The 20,669-nt window shown below is 28.5% G+C and overlaps 1 long non-coding RNA gene across 1 annotated transcript; it reads left to right on the top strand.

Annotated features, from left to right (window-relative positions):
- Nucleotides 1-1,402: 1,402 nt before the first annotated feature.
- On the top strand, nt 1,403-18,641 carry LOC136084499 (uncharacterized). The gene is made up of 2 exons (XR_010640592.1): nt 1,403-1,542; nt 18,462-18,641. It is a non-coding gene; the product is annotated as an uncharacterized LOC136084499 (long non-coding RNA).
- The last annotated feature ends 2,028 nt before the right edge of the window (nt 18,642-20,669 follow it).

Here is a 20,669-nt window from a genome sequence, read left to right on the forward strand (position 1 = left end):
GATGCAAGGGCTAAAATCTCAGGCTTAGCCAAACAAGTTTCTAAGACAGAAACGAAGCCATTGACCACTCAGTTGCAGAACTGCAGCGCCGTTTTAACCAAAAAGGATTGCATAAAATTGCAAGCACAGAAGCTATTTTGATAGGTTCATGCACATTTACAAGTAATGTAGCCACACTAGCCAGCATACCACTGCAAAGTTTGCCAAATAATGTCGATGTTCCTATGTTGCAGTTACAGCTGCAACTGCTTCCACAGTTGTTTAAGGACAAGTCACTGCCTAAAGATTTACACCTGCTAGCAGCAGCTTTAAAAGACCATGAACCAAGTACCCACAGGTTATTTGAAATGGTGGAACAGGTAATTCTGTTGTGTTTATCTGTTCCGATATCCGTAGCTGGTTCTGAAAGGTCCTTCAGTGCATTGAGACGGCTTAATACTTGGCTGCGGTCAACAATGTCACAGAGTCGCCTCACTCACCTCGCTTTAATGCACATTAACAAAGATTACCTAGACAAGGTTGACATTACAGCACTCATGGAGGAGTTTGTGGCTAAAACCCGTAAATGTTCATCCGTATTTGGGGATTTTTTACAGTAACTGTAATTGTTTTTGGTAGATTTTGTTTTGTACCAAATATTTAAATATAATGATTTAAAAAGGATTGCAAATCTGCATTTAGCAGGGTTAACTATGCCTAAAAGGCAAAAAATTTCAGTTGGATAACGCCCCCAAAACACCCTATTCAGGGAGGGGTACCCCCCTGAATAGGGGGGTGCCCCTCCCCCATCCCCCCAGTCTTTAAACAATTCCAGCGCCTATGTCAGTATGCGTTCATCTATTGATCTGTTACTGTTTTTTGACAGTTTTTGCCCTCCCAATACCAATAATTTTCAAACTTATTCATGTCTCTTTCATCACACCCAATTTGGGTGAAATATTATTTGAAGCATGCTAGTTTTTTTTTTAATTAATTTTTTTTTAATTTTATTGCGAACTTATTTATTATGAAATATATTAACTTCTTTGTTAATTATTTAATATTTCGGAGATGATTATTATGTTAAATTTAATAGCAATTTGTTTTGCGACACCGACAATTCGGGCCGAGTTTTAGCTAAAGAATTAAAAAACAAAAATTATTAAATGTATTGTATTTATTCATAAGTATCCTCTTCTTTATATGTTTATATAGCATATTTTGTTTATATTTTTATGTTTATTATATATTTATTTTATACCTATACAAACTTGTATATTTATTTATATTAGTTTAAATAGTTAAAAGTTGTTTTTTATCACGAAATATTATATAAATAGCGTAGTTCACTAAACATAATTATTAATATTAAGTATATTTTATTGTAATTTTATTTTATTTTATGCGTATTACATTTTTGCTCTTAGTTACTCAAACTTAGTTGTTTAAATAACACTAAAATGAAGAGTAAAAACATCATTGATTGGTTTAAGTTAAAGTACTATCAATATGAAATTAATACATCTATTTACATGCTTGAACCTTGGGAGAAACGGTTGTTTAGTATCTTTTCCTAATGTAATAAATAAAATTGGATCATGAATTATATATTGACACTTCTGTCTTTATTATTTAAGGCAGTTGTTTTTTTCCAGGTGTAATTTTAAAATTTTTACTTTTAAAATTATATTTAGTACTACTTTTTATGTACTTTTTATGTAATAATTTTTATATACATTATGTTGACATTTTATGTTTATATATATATATATATATATATATATATATATATATATATATATATATATATATATATATATATATATATATATTTGTATATATGTATGTAAATATTTGTATATAGATATATATTTGTATATATGTATGTATATATATATATATATATATATATATATATATATATATATATATATATATATATATATATGTATATATATATATATATATACATATATATATATATATATATATATATATATATATATATATATATATATATTTATATATGTATATATATTTGGGTTCTTAGCCATGCATAAAAGACCATTGGTCGTGAAACAAGTTGTTGAAGACAAAAATTAGACAGGTGTTTTTACTAATTTATTATTACTCTGTTCTTTAAAACATTGAGCACTCTATTTGTAGAATAGACTAACATAATATGTATATGTATATATATATATATATATATATATATATATATATATATATATATATATATATATATATATATATATATATATTCTAGGAACAAAATTTGGGCAGCAGCACCCCACGTCCTGGCAAAGTTTAGCAGAAAATCAGCGTTTTTTTTCAAAAAAACAATATTTGTCGTAAAAAACGTTAAGCAAAAAATGGTTCTCAAATTTTAATTTGGGCTGCATCCAAAAAAAAGATCGTCTAGAATAGCCCCTAATATATAAATATATATATATATATATATAAATATATATATATATATATATAAATATAAATATATATATATATATATATATATATATATATATATATAATATATATATATATATATATGTAAATGTTAATTAAATGAACTCTACCTGATGATCCAGCAATGATGAAACTTAAAGTAGAAGATAAAAGTTAGATAAGTGTTTTTTACTAATTTATATATATATATATATATATATATATATATATATATATATATATATATATATATATATATATATATATATATATATATATATATATATATATATATATATAAAGCCGGATTTACAGGCAGGCCGAATATGCCATTGTCAAAGGGCCCCAAAATCGGTTTGCAACAAAATTAAATTTTAATTTTTGGAAAGTGCCTACATTTTCATAAGAAAGTAATTGTGTAAAATAAAAAAATAATTTATTGTTTTTCAAATAACTTCCGTGATTAAAAAAAAATTTGATAAGGTAAATAAGAAAGTTAAACAAAAAATATTTTGAAACATTTTGTTCATTAATATTAATAATAACTTTAACAAACAATCAATTGAGCAATTTTTTTTAAAATTTGATTTTTTTTTATAACATTACGTTTCTCTATTAAAAGTTCAACTAAGGCCTTCTAAAATATTATGTTTAGGATGACTTGGTTCAACATATCAAACCAAGAAAATAACTATAATTTTTCTAATTAACGTTTAAAACAGTAGTAAACATTATTTATTTGCAAAACAGCCCGAAAAATTTTCCAGATTGATAATAAAAAAAAAACACTGTAGCTAATAAATGTGTTTTTTTTATCATTCCTGCATAATGTTTTAAAATTTGCGATTTAAAATAAAATAAATGAGTTTATTTTAAGAAAAATTTTGCACGCTTTTGAAGTAAAATATCTAAGTAATCGAAGAAAGTTTTAAATTTTAAATTGTGTTGAATTTTTAGCAAAATTTTGCACGCTTACATGCTAATTCACCAACTTCAGCTAATCTTGCAAACTGTGGAATAAGTAAAGAAGCAAATATGTTGGATATTTTAGAAGACTCAGTTAATAAAACTCAAACTTTAAACAAACAATCAGAACTCAATAAGGAGAGTATGTTTCCCTATCAGTTTGCCATTGAATACGAAAAGTGATACAGGACTTTGGGAAACTCTTTCAGCTGAGGATATATAATTTTGGATAGGGAACGCTCCATTAATATGTCAAAATGCAGATTATGATTTTAAATCCTCTAAAATGACATATCAAGATCATAATTGATATTTCTTAAAAAGCTTGATTTTGGGGGAAAATGTAAAAGGTGAAATGTTTCATAGAGAGTTGCTCATATTTTCCCAGCATTGGGTTGTGTATTCTGTTTTGTCTGCAAGCTTTTTGAACCCTCAAAATAAGCTTTAGTGTTAACAGGATGCATATTTTGAAACCCTATACAGACTCAGAATAGGCAGAAATATGCGCAATCTGATTCGCTGATTTTAAAAGAGAGGCTTTTGCATGTATGTTTTAATCAAAACAAATGTCAAAAAACGTATTAAATGATAAAAGTGAATTTGAGTAATTTCATAAAAAACCAAATAATAATAGCAAAAAAAATTATGATTTTTCTATCCAATTTTGTGCAATATAGTACAAATACTTATAAAAACCATCACAACTCAAACGGATGTTTGAGTTGTGAAATTTTCAGAATTTTTTTTTAAAAATAAAGGTTTAAAAAAATTAGTTTGTTTTTCTAATTGTTTTTATAATTCTAAGATACAAAAAAGACAACCATTGTAACAAACTATGAACCAGATGGTGAAACTTGACTATGCTGTGATTCTCATACGATAGATTTTTTAAAACAGTTTTAAAATTTACCTACTAATATCAATAGACTATTATTAACTTGGTATAATTTTTTTCAAATTAAGTTCCCATTTATCCAATCATTTAGCAAGAAAAGTATTTTGAAAAAATAGCCTAATTTCTTTTTAGAACTTTACACTTATTACTCCCATACATACATAAAAAAGTTACAACACTAAAAAAGTTTAAGAATATTGCTTATAACAGCAATACAACACTAAAAAAGTTTAAGAATATTGCTTATTGGTTGTTATAGCTAGCCCAGATGATTTGCAACACTCTTAAATTAAAAGCAATTGTAAGCAAGGGCGAGTTTAGTTATCCTTTGGTAAGGTATAGTAATAAAAGATCACAAAGCATTGTAGCATAATAAGCTATTAGAAAAAATCTATAACCTGATGTCCACAAGTGTGTTTTGATATAGTAAACTGATTACCAAAAGCAATAAATCTCAACTTTACACACTTTTATGAAAAGCTAAGTGTAAAAAGGTAGAAACAAGAAAGATTGCAAACATGCAAGTTCATGTTGTTGTTTATTTCAATTTCAAAACTCAATACATGTTTGTTGATATATAGCTTTTAACCTGAACAAAATACTCGTTATTGTATTCTATAATTAATATAAAATGTGTATCCTTTAATAACAACTGAGGGTAAATAATATTAAATAAAGCAGCAAACTTTGATAAATTTTATATATTTATAATGCTAATAATTTATTTTACATTATATACTCCAGAAGAAAAAGAAAATATGTTTGCTCTAAAAAAAATTAGAAAAAAAATCTTAAATAAAATGTACTTCATATTTACAAATTTTATTCATAGTTTTATTATGTAATATTTAACATAACCAATAAAAACAAGTGTTCTTTTTTTAAATTTCTGTGAATATCTCTTGTTTATTGATATAAAAACAGAGATGTGTTTTGTTTTATTTTGATTTAATATTAATAATTTTTTTGAAAACTTGCTTCTTTAAATGTTGATGCTAATTTTGATGAAGTTATTATTATTACAAAAATTGGCACAATTCGCCTTTATTTGGTTAAATTTTTTGACTTTAATACTGAGTAAAGTTTTAATGTTCAGTGAAAAAACAAATATCATTTTTTTTGTTTAATTTTCCAATAGATTATTATCCAATTTATTATTCAAATTATTTCCATTAGATTAATATCCAATTTTTATCCTATATAATATTTAAATGTTAAAGTGTTTATAATTAACAAGTTGGTATAAAGATGCAGTAACGAGTTTAGAACAACCTCTACCTCAGCTTAAAATTTATACTTTTCATATTTTAAGTACTTTACCAGTAGTCTGGTGCAATTGCATATAAACTTTGTATCGAGCATGCTTAATAGAACACGGACATTATATTTGATGAGAAACATGTTTAGAAATCTTGCAAAATTGCACACATGCAAATTCAAGTGAAATATTTCAAGAGTTTATACATACAAAACACATTTTATAACAGCAAAAATATTCATAGCATGACAACTTATTTGGTTCTTTTTTTTGATAATTTTCTTTCCTTTTTTTTTATTACTCTTTTTTCATTAAAACGATTGATTTTAACCACTTAGTTTAGTTTTTTAAATCATTTTTTTTTTTCAATTACTGCAATACAAAAAATGCCACAATCATTTGCCATAATCCACTTTTATTTATGCCATAATCCACTTTTATTTAGTTAACTTATTTGACTTCAATACTTTTTCTTGCTTTTAATGTCAGTGTTTATATGAAACTGTACAAAAATTACTGTTCTGTAGGCAAACATAAATATCACTTCTTTTGTTAAACTTTCAAATATTTTATAACTTAATGCAGCCTGCCAAAATTTTTATAAATTTAAAAAAAGTTTTTAATGGTTTAACACGATGTTTTATTAAAGTTACGTAATAAAAAAATATATCAGCCTTTTCCAAACTATGGTTGAAACAAAGCATGAAAACAAAATCTCCTCAGAGCTCATATATTGACATGGAACATGTAAGCTAGTTTTGCAATTAGTACAAATTTTCTTTTTTAAAAGACTCTAATTTTTAACTCTTTATAATAAACATGTAAATCAGTTTATAAATAAAGTTCTTCACCAGTAGTCACGTAAAACTGCATATAAACTTTGTATGCTATAGTGCTTCACTATTAGTCTCATACAACATACTTATACAAACTATGTATTTGAGAATGCTTTAAGGCCAAGGGCATATTTTCAAGAGAAACACATTTGTAGATTTTTTCAAATTTACTTCAACACATTTTTTATTTTCTTTGGTTTCTTAAAATTAACAATAGATAAAATCTTCATCACCAAGATAAACTTTATTGAAATTTTTACTAGTGAAAATTCTCTTGTACAAATAGATTTTGATACATTTTAAATACTCTGAAGAGTACTAAAATAAAATGAATTTCCTGTGTTAATAGTAACACATGACTTGAATTGATAAACTTAGTATATCATGAAATTTATTTCGAAAATCTGTTTGTTTTGATTTTAATTATATTTTTCAACAAAATCGCACTTGCCTCTCTTTCAAAATCAGCGAATCAGATTGCTCATTTTTCTGGCTATTCTGAGCCTGTATAGGGTTTCAAAATATGCTAACGGGATATGAAGATTGGAAAAATTCAGGGACATCAATTCAGGGACATCAATATAGGGACATCAATTCAGGGGCATGAACACTCCTTAGACCACAGTAAAGCTTCCTTAGCATACTTTTACAGAAAAAATATCAAGATTTTTTTAAATGATCAACTTCTTAATGAAATTCGCAAAGAAAAAAACTACTGGAGAGAGGTTCTAAGAAGAGTTACAGCTGTAATTTACACATTGATTGAAGAAACTTAGCTTTTAGAAGTTCAATTTAAAAATTTGGGTCTGAGAACAACAGGAATTTTGTTGTTCTGCTTGAGTTGATTGCACAGTTTGATCCTTTATTGGCCAAACACATAAAAAATTATGGTGATAGCAGTACTGGAAAAACAAACTACCTCTCAAAGAATACATATGATGAATTAGTTGTACTGATGGCAAGAAAAGTTTTGCAATCAATCAGTGATGATGCTTTAAAGTCTAAATATTATGGATTATCAGTTGATTCAACACCTGATGTGAGTCAAAAAGATCAACTATCTGTGATCTTGAGGTACATTGATCGAATTTCTAATGAGCCTATTGAAAGATTTTTCAACTTTATCCACATCAATAATCACACCAAGAAAAATTTAGCAAATACAACCATGAACTTTTTAGATGTAAAATTGAACTTGGAAATCAGCAACTGCAGAAGCCAATCTATGATAACTCAAGTAATATGACTAGAAAATATAAAATCATGAAAACTAGAATATTGGAGTTCAATAAGCTGGCAAAATTCTTGCCATGTTCAGGTCATTCTTTTAACTTAATAGGAGAGGCTGCTGTAGATTACTGCATTGGAAATCAATTTTTTTTGGTATTGCTCAAGAATTGTACAATTTTTTCTCTGCTTCTACAAAGTTATGGAGTGTTTTGAAACAGTTTGCAAGTAGTTCATTGAAATCACTATCGAATACTTGGTGGAGCGCTCATGCTGACTTGGTCAAAACCATTTACCAGAACTACAATAAATTAATCAAAGGATGGGTCAAAATCAATGAGAAAGTTTTGAAACAAAAGCAAGAGCTGTGGTTGGAAATTATCTTAAAACTATCAAAAAAGGAAACTTTTGAATTTCTATTACAAACATTAATATGGGATCAAATTTTGCAACGAATGAATGCTGTTTCCAAATCATTGCAAAGTGCAGCTATTACTCTAGATACATGTGCTGAACTTTATTTGTCTCTTGGTGATTGTCTTCTTGGATTAATTAACACATTCGATTTAATAGAACAAGATGCGAAATTACTGTTACCAGACATAGATTATTCACAAAAGAGACACTGTAATAAGATAGCTCTTTTAGGTGAAAACCAATCAAAAGAATTGAGTCCATGTGAAGAGTTTAAGACAAACATTTTTTAAAAACCATCAATAATCTTACTACAAATTTAAAAGAGCTCAATGCTATCAGGAATTGAATGACAAATTCATGTTTTTAATAGACATGAGATTTAATAAAGATAAGCTGAAGACTTGTGTTAATTGTCTGGTGGAAGACTACACAGAAGACATTGATTATAATTTATATGCAGAAGTTGAACATCTATACCTGTATTTGAAAGAACATTTTAATACTCAAGTTCCTGAATTGTCCTATTTAGATTTGTACAAACTTATAGAGAAAAAACAAACGCAAACTACATTTCCAAATACTGAAATCATTCTTAGGATTTTCATGTTTCATGATATCCAACTGCACTGGAGAAAGTTCATTTTCAAAATTAAAATTAACAAAAAATTATTTGTGATCAACTATGTCAAAAAAAATGTTAAACAATTTTGCATTATTATCAAGTAACGCAGACAAAATGAAGTCATTCATTCATTCATAATCAATGAATCGTTAGATTCATTGATTAACAATTTTGTCAATGAGAAATACAGAAAAAAGATTATGTAGATTTTAAACAATATTTTTTAAAAATTGAAATAAAATCTTATTAATTATATTAAACTATTTCTCTTATTAATTATATTAAATAATTATATTAAACTAAGATTATGTTTTTTTTAAATTTAAATTTTATTTCTAAATATGGGGCTGCAGGTTTTCTTTGGCCTAGGGCCCCTAAAACTGCAAATCCGGCTCTGTATATATATATAAATACATATATATATATATATATATATATATATATATATATATATATATATATATATATATATATATATATATATATATATATTTATATATATATATATTTATATATATATATATATTTATATATATATATATATATATTTATATATATATATATATATGTATATATATATATATATATATGTTTTTATATATATTTATATATATATATTTATATATATAACTTAACATAACTTAACATAACTTCGTGGATCCAGGCTGGCATGGAATCTTTTATTCCCTTTCGACGATTCCAGATCAAGCCTCACTCTCCTCCATGGTTTTCCTCACACTGTGCTGCTGCGATTGCCAATCGAAACAGTTACTTCCATATTTATCAGCAAAACAATTCTCCAGAAAACAGACGTCTGTTTATTACTGCTAGAAACAATTGTAAAAAGGTTTTGTCTAACGCCAAAACCCGCTATTCTCAGGTCATGAAATCTTGTATCTCATCTCAAAAATTAGGCTCTCGTGACTTATGGAGAATCTTTAATAATATCAATAATAAGGGCAAATCTATAATTCCACCTCTCTTGTATGGTTCAGACTTTGTCACCTCACCTAAAGACAAAGCTGAATTGTTTGCTAAAAACTTTTCATCAATATCATCTCTTGATTCCACTAGTTGCATTCTACCTGATATTGCCAACAAACAGGTTGATCCACTGCTTGACATTCATATCACTCCAGCATCTGTATCTAAAGTGATTTCCTGCCTAGACTCTTCTACAGCTTGTGGCCCGGACAACATGCCTGTTATTGTCTTGCAGAAGTGTTCTCCGGAGCTGTCGTCTATACTCTCAAAACTATTCAACAAGTGCTTATCAGAGTCTTGTTTTCCAGCCTGCTGGAAAGCGGCATCTGTTATCCCTATCTTCAAAAATTCTGGAGAGCGATCTGATTCATCTAACTACCGTCCCATAAGTCTTCTTCCTATCATAAGCAAGGTTTTTGAATCTTTAATTAACAAACACTTAATTTCTCATCTTGAATCTAATAACTTTCTTTCTGACCATCAATATGGATTTCGATCTTCTCGTTCTACAGCTGATTTGCTAACAGTAATAACTGACAGGTTTTATCGTACATTAGATAAAGGTGGAGAGGTTAAGGCCATCGCTCTTGACATTTCAAAAGCTTTTGATAAAGTTTGGCATGCTGGTCTTCTTCATAAGCTTTCTTCTTATGGTGTATCTGGCAACATCTTTAAGATCATTGAATCTTTCCTTTCCAATCGTAGCATAAAAGTTGTCCTCGATGGACAACACTCTTCTTCTTATTCTGTAACTTCAGGGGTTCCTCAAGGTTCTATCCTTGGCCCTACACTCTTTTTAATTTACATCAACAATCTTCCAGATATTCTCACATCTAAGGTGGCATTGTTTGCTGATGATACTACCATATATTCTTGTCGTGATAAGAAACCAACACTCTCTGATTGCTTGGAGGGGGGATTTGAGCTTGAAAAGGATCTCACTTCTGCTACAGCATGGGGCTCACAGTGGCTAGTGAACTTTAATTCAGATAAAACTCAATTTTTTTCAGCTAATCGTTATCGCAATAATTTAGATCTTCCTATATTTATGAACAGTGATGTACTCGATGAGTCACCTACTCTTCTTCTTCTAAGACTAACTCTTACTTCCAATCTTTCTTGGAAACCATATATCAAATCAGTTGCAAAATTAGCATCTGCTAAGGTTGCATCTCTTTATCGAGCTCGTCACTTTCTTACTTCGGATTCTATACTCTATCTCTATAAATCTCAAATCCGGCCTTGTATAGAATATTGTTGCCATATCTGGGGCGGATCTTCTAATGATGCCCTTTCTCTTTTAAACAAGGTACATAAACATATTTTAAACATAGTTGGACCTGCTCTTGCAGCCAACCTCCAACCATTACCACATCGTCGTAATGTTGCTTCTCTTTCTCTTTTCTACAAATACTATAATGGGCACTGCTCTAAAGAGCTAGCGTCTCTTGTGCCATCTAAAATTCATTCTCGTGTTACTCGTCATTCAATTAAGTGTCTTCCTTTTTCTGTGACTGTTCCTAAGTGCTCCAAAAACGCTTACTCGTCTAGTTTTTTTCCTCAAACATCAGCTCTTTGGAATTCGCTTCCTTCATCTTGCTTTCCTGAATCATGTAATTTGCAATCTTTTAAGTCATCCGTCAATCATTATCTTGCTCTACAATCTTCATCTTTTCTCTTTCAGTAACTTCCAACTTTAATTAGTGGCTGCTTGCAGCCTTGTTGGAAGCGAAGATGTTTAAAAAAAATATATATATATATATATATATTTATATGTATATATATTTATATGTATATATATATATATATATATATATATATATATATATATATATATATAAATATATATATAATATATACATATATAATATAATATAATATATATATATATATATATATATATATATATATATATATATATTTATATATATATATATATATATATATATATATATATATATATATATAAATATATATATATATATATATATATATGCATATATATATGTATGTATATATTAGGGATTTGACTTTTTTGCAACCTACTAGGCCTGTATCGTAATTCAATGAACTTTTATGTAAAAAGAACGAATAGATGTTTCATTTTGACATATTTTGAAAAAAGTTCACCCCAAAACCAAAAAATCGAATTTTCAATAGGTACACTTTTGTACAGTCAATGAATATTAAAGGCTGAAGATGTTGTAAGAGTCATACTCCTGTTGTTATTTTATTTATTTATGCAACATGTACTGTGATATAACAAAAAACATTATGTGATATATAATTATACAAGTATTACAAAATTAACAGTATCAAAGCGTCTAGTACAACAATATACATAACTGTCTGTGTCTATAGGCCTACTGTGTTTAGTACATGGGTCACATGATGCTCACGTCTCATAAAGAGTCTAGCGCTTATTACTTAGAATGAATCGAAGTTGCAGTTTGTCTTTCTTTCTGCAGGAAGCATACAGGTCTTGCATCACCTTGATTGCACGTTCAGCTATCTGATTACTTCGTGGTATGTCGATGACGGATGGCTCTTTCTTCCAGTGATTTTTGAATGACTGCAATGCCTTTTTGTAAGGCTTCAATACATCAGATAAATTCTTGAAGTCATTGTCATTGTACTTTTGACTACTAAACCAATGTTCTGCCCACTCATATGAAATGAACCTGCAAACCTTCTCCAAATTCTTTCTCGCTTCAGGCATAAGAATGAACGCCAGAATGGCGAGAATGGCTCTTGAGTTCCATCTGGCATTGCTCATATTAGGAATGTTCTGAAAGTGAATCAGAGGGAAGTTTCTTTGTTCTTCATAGAACCTAAACACTCTTGTTAAATGGTACAAAAACTTCATATCGTCTCTCCACCCTGATTTATCAAGAATTTCTACAGTTCCATTCACAAACTTATCCTTCAGTTCATCATACTTATTCAACAGTTCAGACACAAATGGGTTTTCAATGTTTGGAGATTTGGTATCACCCCCAAGTTCTTCGTCCATCACCAGACGGAGAATCCTGTCTAGTACGTGATGCTGACAACCGATAAATTGTGGTATTGTGACACCCTTTAATTTAAACATACGTTGCAACTTCACAACAACTCCATTTCTCTTCCCAGTATTGACGTTTGTTGTATCAGTAATGATCATCTTAATTGAATTCCACAAATTGTATTCATCAATAAGTTTGGCAATTTTTTCAGCAACAGTTTCAGCTTTGCCATCTTTTAAACGCAGTGCATCAAGTTTCACGTCAGTTCTTTCATTCTGAAGTACAACTACCTGATATTCCTTATCATCTATTCGTTTGCCATCAAAGTGTAAGGACCACTGTTCCATTTTAAGTTGTTGTATCATTTCTTTTTTTAATTTACCTGCCTCTTTGAATATGGACTTGTAAATTGCTGATTGACTTGGAGTTGGAATATCAATACCTTGTTGTGATAATACATTGCATATTTTAGCAGCTTTCTTTGTGGAAACTCCACTTGATGTAACCATACTTACAGCAAATTTACTTTTGTAGTGCTTTCTAGTTTTTTTCTGAGTGTCCTCATCATCGTCTTTATCACCGTCGTCGTCTTCATCATCTTCACTCTTACTTTTGCAGTTTTCAGATTCAGTACCACTGTCTGTGGTAGACAGGACTTGTGATGCGGAAGGTATTGCTGTTCCAGACTGGACTTTCCTTCTCTTGGAAGGGTGAATGGTTTCTTTACTTGCCTCTTGTCCTGTTGAGTACCCCACCTGTCCTTTACTTTCTTTTTGTAGGTGGTATAGACGTTTATCTTCCGAGGATAACCACTGGCCATTCACTTTCGTGATGTCAAATAATGCATTGAGAACATCATATTTTCCACGCTTGACACATTCATCATAGACCTTCAGCACCTTCATAAGCTTTGCTCTTATCACTTGATCAGACACACGTGGAAAATTCAGTTTATTGTCCCACAATTTTCTAATTTCCTTAGAAATTTGGTCTATTCGTTCTTTTCTTCCTTTAACATATGCTCCGAGAAACTGGTATCTTCCTACGATCTGCAATTGAAGTGGTATTCTGGATTTTTCATCGAGTGAATGTTCTTCTACAGCCACGCTTCCTCTTCTTCTGTGTGACTCTTGAAATCTCACCAAATTTTTAGTCCAAGTCTTCTTGTTCTTTGTTACTGTGGTATGACTTTTCTTGTGAGACATCATATAATATTGTTACGACTTTACGGATAGCTGAGCGTAAATATCCGTTTAATAAAGTCGTTTAATTAATAAAATACTTTAACTGTATAGTAATCCAATTATAGTTCGATAATCCAGTCAATGTTGATAACAGTTCGATAATCCAGTCCGTATCCTAACGATAATGCTACAACTACTTGTACTTCGTACACTTACAGCGTCTTTAGTTCGCTACAGTAGTTCCTTATTAGCTCAGTTACACGCAGAGTACTTCATAGAACTATTCACATTATCAACACTGAGCTCTGACAGCAGCTCGCTTATATAATTATTTAGAGCTTCCAGAATGTTCTACTAAGTTCTATAATCTTCTACAGTCTGTTACAGTCGTCTATATCACCGTGGTAACACAATGACGTCATCACATAACAATTCCAAGTATTTGCCGGCACACGGCCGTTTCGTTGCCATGGTAACGTGTGGCGTTATATTTATAAATTCATAACAAAATAATGAAATAAATAGAATTAGGCTGAGAATTAAGCTTAAGATTAAAACATCGGTCAAAAATGAATGTATAAAAATGGTAAATCAAATTTTTATTTTGGGGGTGACCTTTTTTTGTTGCAGAAAGCTATTTGGGCCTTTTTTCATGATTTTAGGTAAAAGTTCATCGATTTATGATACAGGAAACATTTTATTTGAAACAAAATAAAAAACTCATATCACTAGTATATCTATATATATATATATATATATTCATAACATATATATATATTTATATATATATATATATATATATATAATATATATATTTATATATATATAAATATGTATATATATATATATTTAAAAATATATATATATAAATATTTATATATATATATATATATATATATATATATATATATATATATATATATATATATATATATATATATATATGTTATGAATATATATATATATATATATATATATATATAATAGGGATATGACTTTTTAATTTTTTTTAAAATAAAATGTTTAGTGTATCATAAGTCGATGAACTTTTACCTAAAATCATGAAAAAAGGCCCAAATAGCTTTCTGCAACAAAAAAAGGTCACCCCCAAAATAAAAATTTGATTTACCATTTTTATACATTCATTTTTGACCGATGTTTTAATCTTAAGCTTAATTCTCAGCCTAATTCTATTTATTTCATTATTTTGTTATGAATTTATAAATATAACGCCACACGTTACCATGGCAACGAAACGGCCGTGTGCCGGCAAATACTTGGAATTGTTATGTGATGACGTCATTGTGTTACCACGGTGATATAGACGACTGTAACAGACTGTAGAAGATTATAGAACTTAGTAGAACATTCTGGAAGCTCTAAATAATTATATAAGCGAGCTGCTGTCAGAGCTCAGTGTTGATAATGTGAATAGTTCTATGAAGTACTCTGCGTGTAACTGAGCTAATAAGGAACTACTGTAGCGAACTAAAGACGCTGTAAGTGTACGAAGTACAAGTAGTTGTAGCATTATCGTTAGGATACGGACTGGATTATCGAACTGTTATCAACATTGACTGGATTATCGAACTATAATTGGATTACTATACAGTTAAAGTATTTTATTAATTAAACGACTTTATTAAACGGATATTTACGCTCAGCTATCCGTAAAGTCGTAACAATATTATATGATGTCTCACAAGAAAAGTCATACCACAGTAACAAAGAACAAGAAGACTTGGACTAAAAATTTGGTGAGATTTCAAGAGTCACACAGAAGAAGAGGAAGCGTGGCTGTAGAAGAACATTCACTCGATGAAAAATCCAGAATACCACTTCAATTGCAGATCGTAGGAAGATACCAGTTTCTCGGAGCATATGTTAAAGGAAGAAAAGAACGAATAGACCAAATTTCTAAGGAAATTAGAAAATTGTGGGACAATAAACTGAATTTTCCACGTGTGTCTGATCAAGTGATAAGAGCAAAGCTTATGAAGGTGCTGAAGGTCTATGATGAATGTGTCAAGCGTGGAAAATATGATGTTCTCAATGCATTATTTGACATCACGAAAGTGAATGGCCAGTGGTTATCCTCGGAAGATAAACGTCTATACCACCTACAAAAAGAAAGTAAAGGACAGGTGGGGTACTCAACAGGACAAGAGGCAAGTAAAGAAACCATTCACCCTTCCAAGAGAAGGAAAGTCCAGTCTGGAACAGCAATACCTTCCACATCACAAGTCCTGTCTACCACAGACAGTGGTACTGAATCTGAAAACTGCAAAAGTAAGAGTGAAGATGATGAAGACGACGACGGTGATAAAGACGATGATGAGGACACTCAGAAAAAAACTAGAAAGCACTACAAAAGTAAATTTGCTGTAAGTATGGTTACATCAAGTGGAGTTTCCACAAAGAAAGCTGCTAAAATATGCAATGTATTATCACAACAAGGTATTGATATTCCAACTCCAAGTCAATCAGCAATTTACAAGTCCATATTCAAAGAGGCAGGTAAATTAAAAAAAGAAATGATACAACAACTTAAAATGGAACAGTGGTCCTTACACTTTGATGGCAAACGAATAGATGATAAGGAATATCAGGTAGTTGTACTTCAGAATGAAAGAACTGACGTGAAACTTGATGCACTGCGTTTAAAAGATGGCAAAGCTGAAACTGTTGCTGAAAAAATTGCCAAACTTATTGATGAATACAATTTGTGGAATTCAATTAAGATGATCATTACTGATACAACAAACGTCAATACTGGGAAGAGAAATGGAGTTGTTGTGAAGTTGCAACGTATGTTTAAATTAAAGGGTGTCACAATACCACAATTTATCGGTTGTCAGCATCACGTACTAGACAGGATTCTCCGTCTGGTGATGGACGAAGAACTTGGGGGTGATACCAAATCTCCAAACATTGAAAACCCATTTGTGTCTGAACTGTTGAATAAGTATGATGAACTGAAGGATAAGTTTGTGAATGGAACTGTAGAAATTCTTGATAAATCAGGGTGGAGAGACGATATGAAGTTTTTGTACCATTTAACAAGAGTGTTTAGGTTCTATGAAGAACAAAGAAACTTCCCTCTGATTCACTTTCAGAACATTCCTAATATGAGCAATGCCAGATGGAACTCAAGAGCCATTCTCGCCATTCTGGCGTTCATTCTTATGCCTGAAGCGAGAAAGAATTTGGAGAAGGTTTGCAGGTTCATTTCATATGAGTGGGCAGAACATTGGTTTAGTAGTCAAAAGTACAATGACAATGACTTCAAGAATTTATCTGATGTATTGAAGCCTTACAAAAAGGCATTGCAGTCATTCAAAAATCACTGGAAGAAAGAGCCATCCGTCATCGACATACCACGAAGTAATCAGATAGCTGAACGTGCAATCAAGGTGATGCAAGACCTGTATGCTTCCTGCAGAAAGAAAGACAAACTGCAACTTCGATTCATTCTAAGTAATAAGCGCTAGACTCTTTATGAGACGTGAGCATCATGTGACCCATGTACTAAACACAGTAGGCCTATAGACACAGACAGTTATGTATATTGTTGTACTAGACGCTTTGATACTGTTAATTTTGTAATACTTGTATAATTATATATCACATAATGTTTTTTGTTATATCACAGTACATGTTGCATAAATAAATAAAATAACAACAGGAGTATGACTCTTACAACATCTTCAGCCTTTAATATTCATTGACTGTACAAAAGTGTACCTATTGAAAATTCGATTTTTTGGTTTTGGGGTGACCTTTTTTCAAAATATGTCAAAATGAAACATCTATTCGTTCTTTTTACATAAAAGTTCATTGAATTACGATACAGGCCTAGTAGGTTGCAAAAAAGTCATATCCCTAATATATATATATATATATATATATATATATATATATATATATATATATATATATATATATATATATATATATATATATATATATGTATGTATATTAGGCTGATTCTAAAAACAACTTTTTTTGAAATTGTCTACTGCCACCCCCCAAATGTATTCTATGTAATAAATTAATACTAAATTTAAAAACTTTAAAAAAAAATAATTTTAAGGGTCGCTTAAGACCCTTAAACATCAGACGGGTCCCCAATACTTTGAAAAAAAAAGTTCTTCAAAAGCATATCATGTTGGGTCTCAAAAGAAGTGAAATTTTATAAAAATTCTAAAAATAATAATCATTTTATATATAGATTACTATTTTAAATTTTATGGCTTAAAAACTAACATTTTTAACTAAAAATAAAAAAGTACATATTTTCATAGTTTTTTGAAACAACTTATTTTTTAACAAACTTTTTAATTTGTGTTTCTATAAATTTTTTTTACTACTTTTAAAATTTTTATAAAATTTCACTTTTTGAGCGACCCCTAAAAAATTTTTTATTCAAAATTTTTTTAAATTTAGTATTAATTTATTACATAGAACACATTTAGGGTTTGGCAACAGACAATTTCAAAAAAAGTTGTTTTTAGAATCACCCTTATATATATATATATATATATATATATATATATATATATATATATATATATATATATATATATATATAAAATAAATAAAAGTATTAAAACTTGATTTTTTCCTTAATAAAAAATAAGATTTTATTTTACTTGGTGTAATTTTGATGAGTTTAGTGTCATCTTATTTTTTTATGCCTGCTTCAATACAACGAGGAATGGAATTACTTGGAGTATCTTAGAGTTCGTTTTATACATTATGTGGAATTAGAAATACATAAAAATTTGTAAATTTGTATAAAACAAGAAAATTCTATTGGAGATTTTGACTTATGAATGTTTGTATAGAATTCTCATTTAATCTTTCTATTTTAAGTTTTAAGTTATTAAACAGTTCTTTTATTAAGTCATGGTTATTTTTTATTACCGTGAATGTGTTTTTAATGTTTTTGTATTTTTCAACTTGATTTAAATACAGTAGTTTTTTTTTTCTTTTTTGATGATGTATCTTTTAAATATTGTTTTTTGTTTTTTCTGCTGACCTAATGCCAACCTTACACAGATAAGGTCAGCAAATTATTGCCAATCTAATATTTCCTAATTCTGAGGACTGTCTATATATATATATATATATATATATATATATATATATATATATATATATATATATATATATATATATAATATATATATATATATATATATATATATATATATATATAGATTGTCGCATTTGGGAAGCACGGAAGGAAAAAAATGATTCTTACGCCAACAAATACGTCACTTTTAATTACTTTTGACTTTCGTCCAACATTTGCGTGTTGTCAGAAAGTAAAAACCATCAATTTAATTACAAATTAATTGCTTTTTAAAAAAAAACGCAAAAGCGCAAATTTAATTCACCAGAATATTTTTAAAAACATTTTGAATGTTTTTAAAACATTCTGAATGTTTTTAATAATATAAACAATGTTTTTATTTTTATTATTTTTAATAAAATGTTTTTATTTTTATTTTTTTTAATAAAATGTTTTTATTATTATTTTTTTTACTGTAAATCATGCGCGGAGTGTTGCTACATCGACTATCTTACAGCCTGACTTGCAACAAACTGCTGCTACATCGACTGACAAATAGCCTGACTCGCAACAGAGTACTGCTACATCGACTATCTTTTAGCCTGACTCGCAAGGGAGTGCTGCTACATCGATTGAGGGTTTGGTTGGGGCAGGCAGTCTATCAATTAATAAAAAATAAAAAAATTCCGATGAGTACTAATATAAAGTAAACACCTGTTAAATTCAATAATAATAAAAATAGTGATAATAACAACAATAAATATAATATAGATATCAATAATAGTAGTAGTTATAAAAAGTTATACTATAATAAAATAACATTAGTAATGATATAACAACAACAATAATGACAATAATAAAAATAATTATTATAACAACAATACACTAATAATAACGATAATAATTACTATAATAATGTTATTATTTTTTGTAATAATAGTTAAAAGTAGTTAATAATAGTAATGTAAATATTTATATTTATTATATTTATATTTCAAAAAGGTACTTTTCTATTACATTGTATAAACAGTTTACAATGCACTTGCTTAAGAATTATGACATTTTCTCCCTTACGATCTAATATCGAAAATAGGTTTTCTGAATTAAAAATTCTAAAATTTCAAGATCTTGTAAAGCTTTATAATTGTCTCTTTGTGATCGATTTTATTCAAAATAAACTACCAAATTCCTTCAATAATTTTTTTATCAAAACAAGTGACAAACACAAACATTACACTCAAAATACTGAAAATTTTAACTTGCACACTTCCTTTTTCAACACTATTAAATATGGCAAGCGCTCTATAAAACATAAATGTGTTTCTCAATGGAACTAAATAATACCATTTATAAAAAAAAAGGTTTTAACTAAATGCCCTTTTATTACCAACATTCTTCTTCTCAATCGAAACCAAATTAAAAATTTTTTATTTTGAGTATATATTTAATGAATATTAATTTTATCTTTCATTATTATTGCTTTTTTTAAATTAATGTATTATAAATATATATTTATTTTTATAAAACTATTATTACTTTTATTTTATACTGTCTTTTTTAACCTTACATATATTACTATTATCATTAATTTGTCTTTTTTTTTAAATCTTATTAATATTATTTATAATGATAGTGATAGTGATTCAATTGTAGTAATAGTTTTATGGTTATTGTCCTAATTTTTGCAATTGTTATGTTCATTTTAATAATTTCTGTCATAGTTATAAACTTTACTATAATTATTTTTACCGTAGTTTTTATCATTAGTTAT

The sequence above is a fragment of the Hydra vulgaris genome, chromosome 09 (genome assembly GCF_038396675.1).
Source record: "Hydra vulgaris chromosome 09, alternate assembly HydraT2T_AEP".
Lineage (NCBI taxonomy): Eukaryota > Metazoa > Cnidaria > Hydrozoa > Anthoathecata > Hydridae > Hydra > Hydra vulgaris.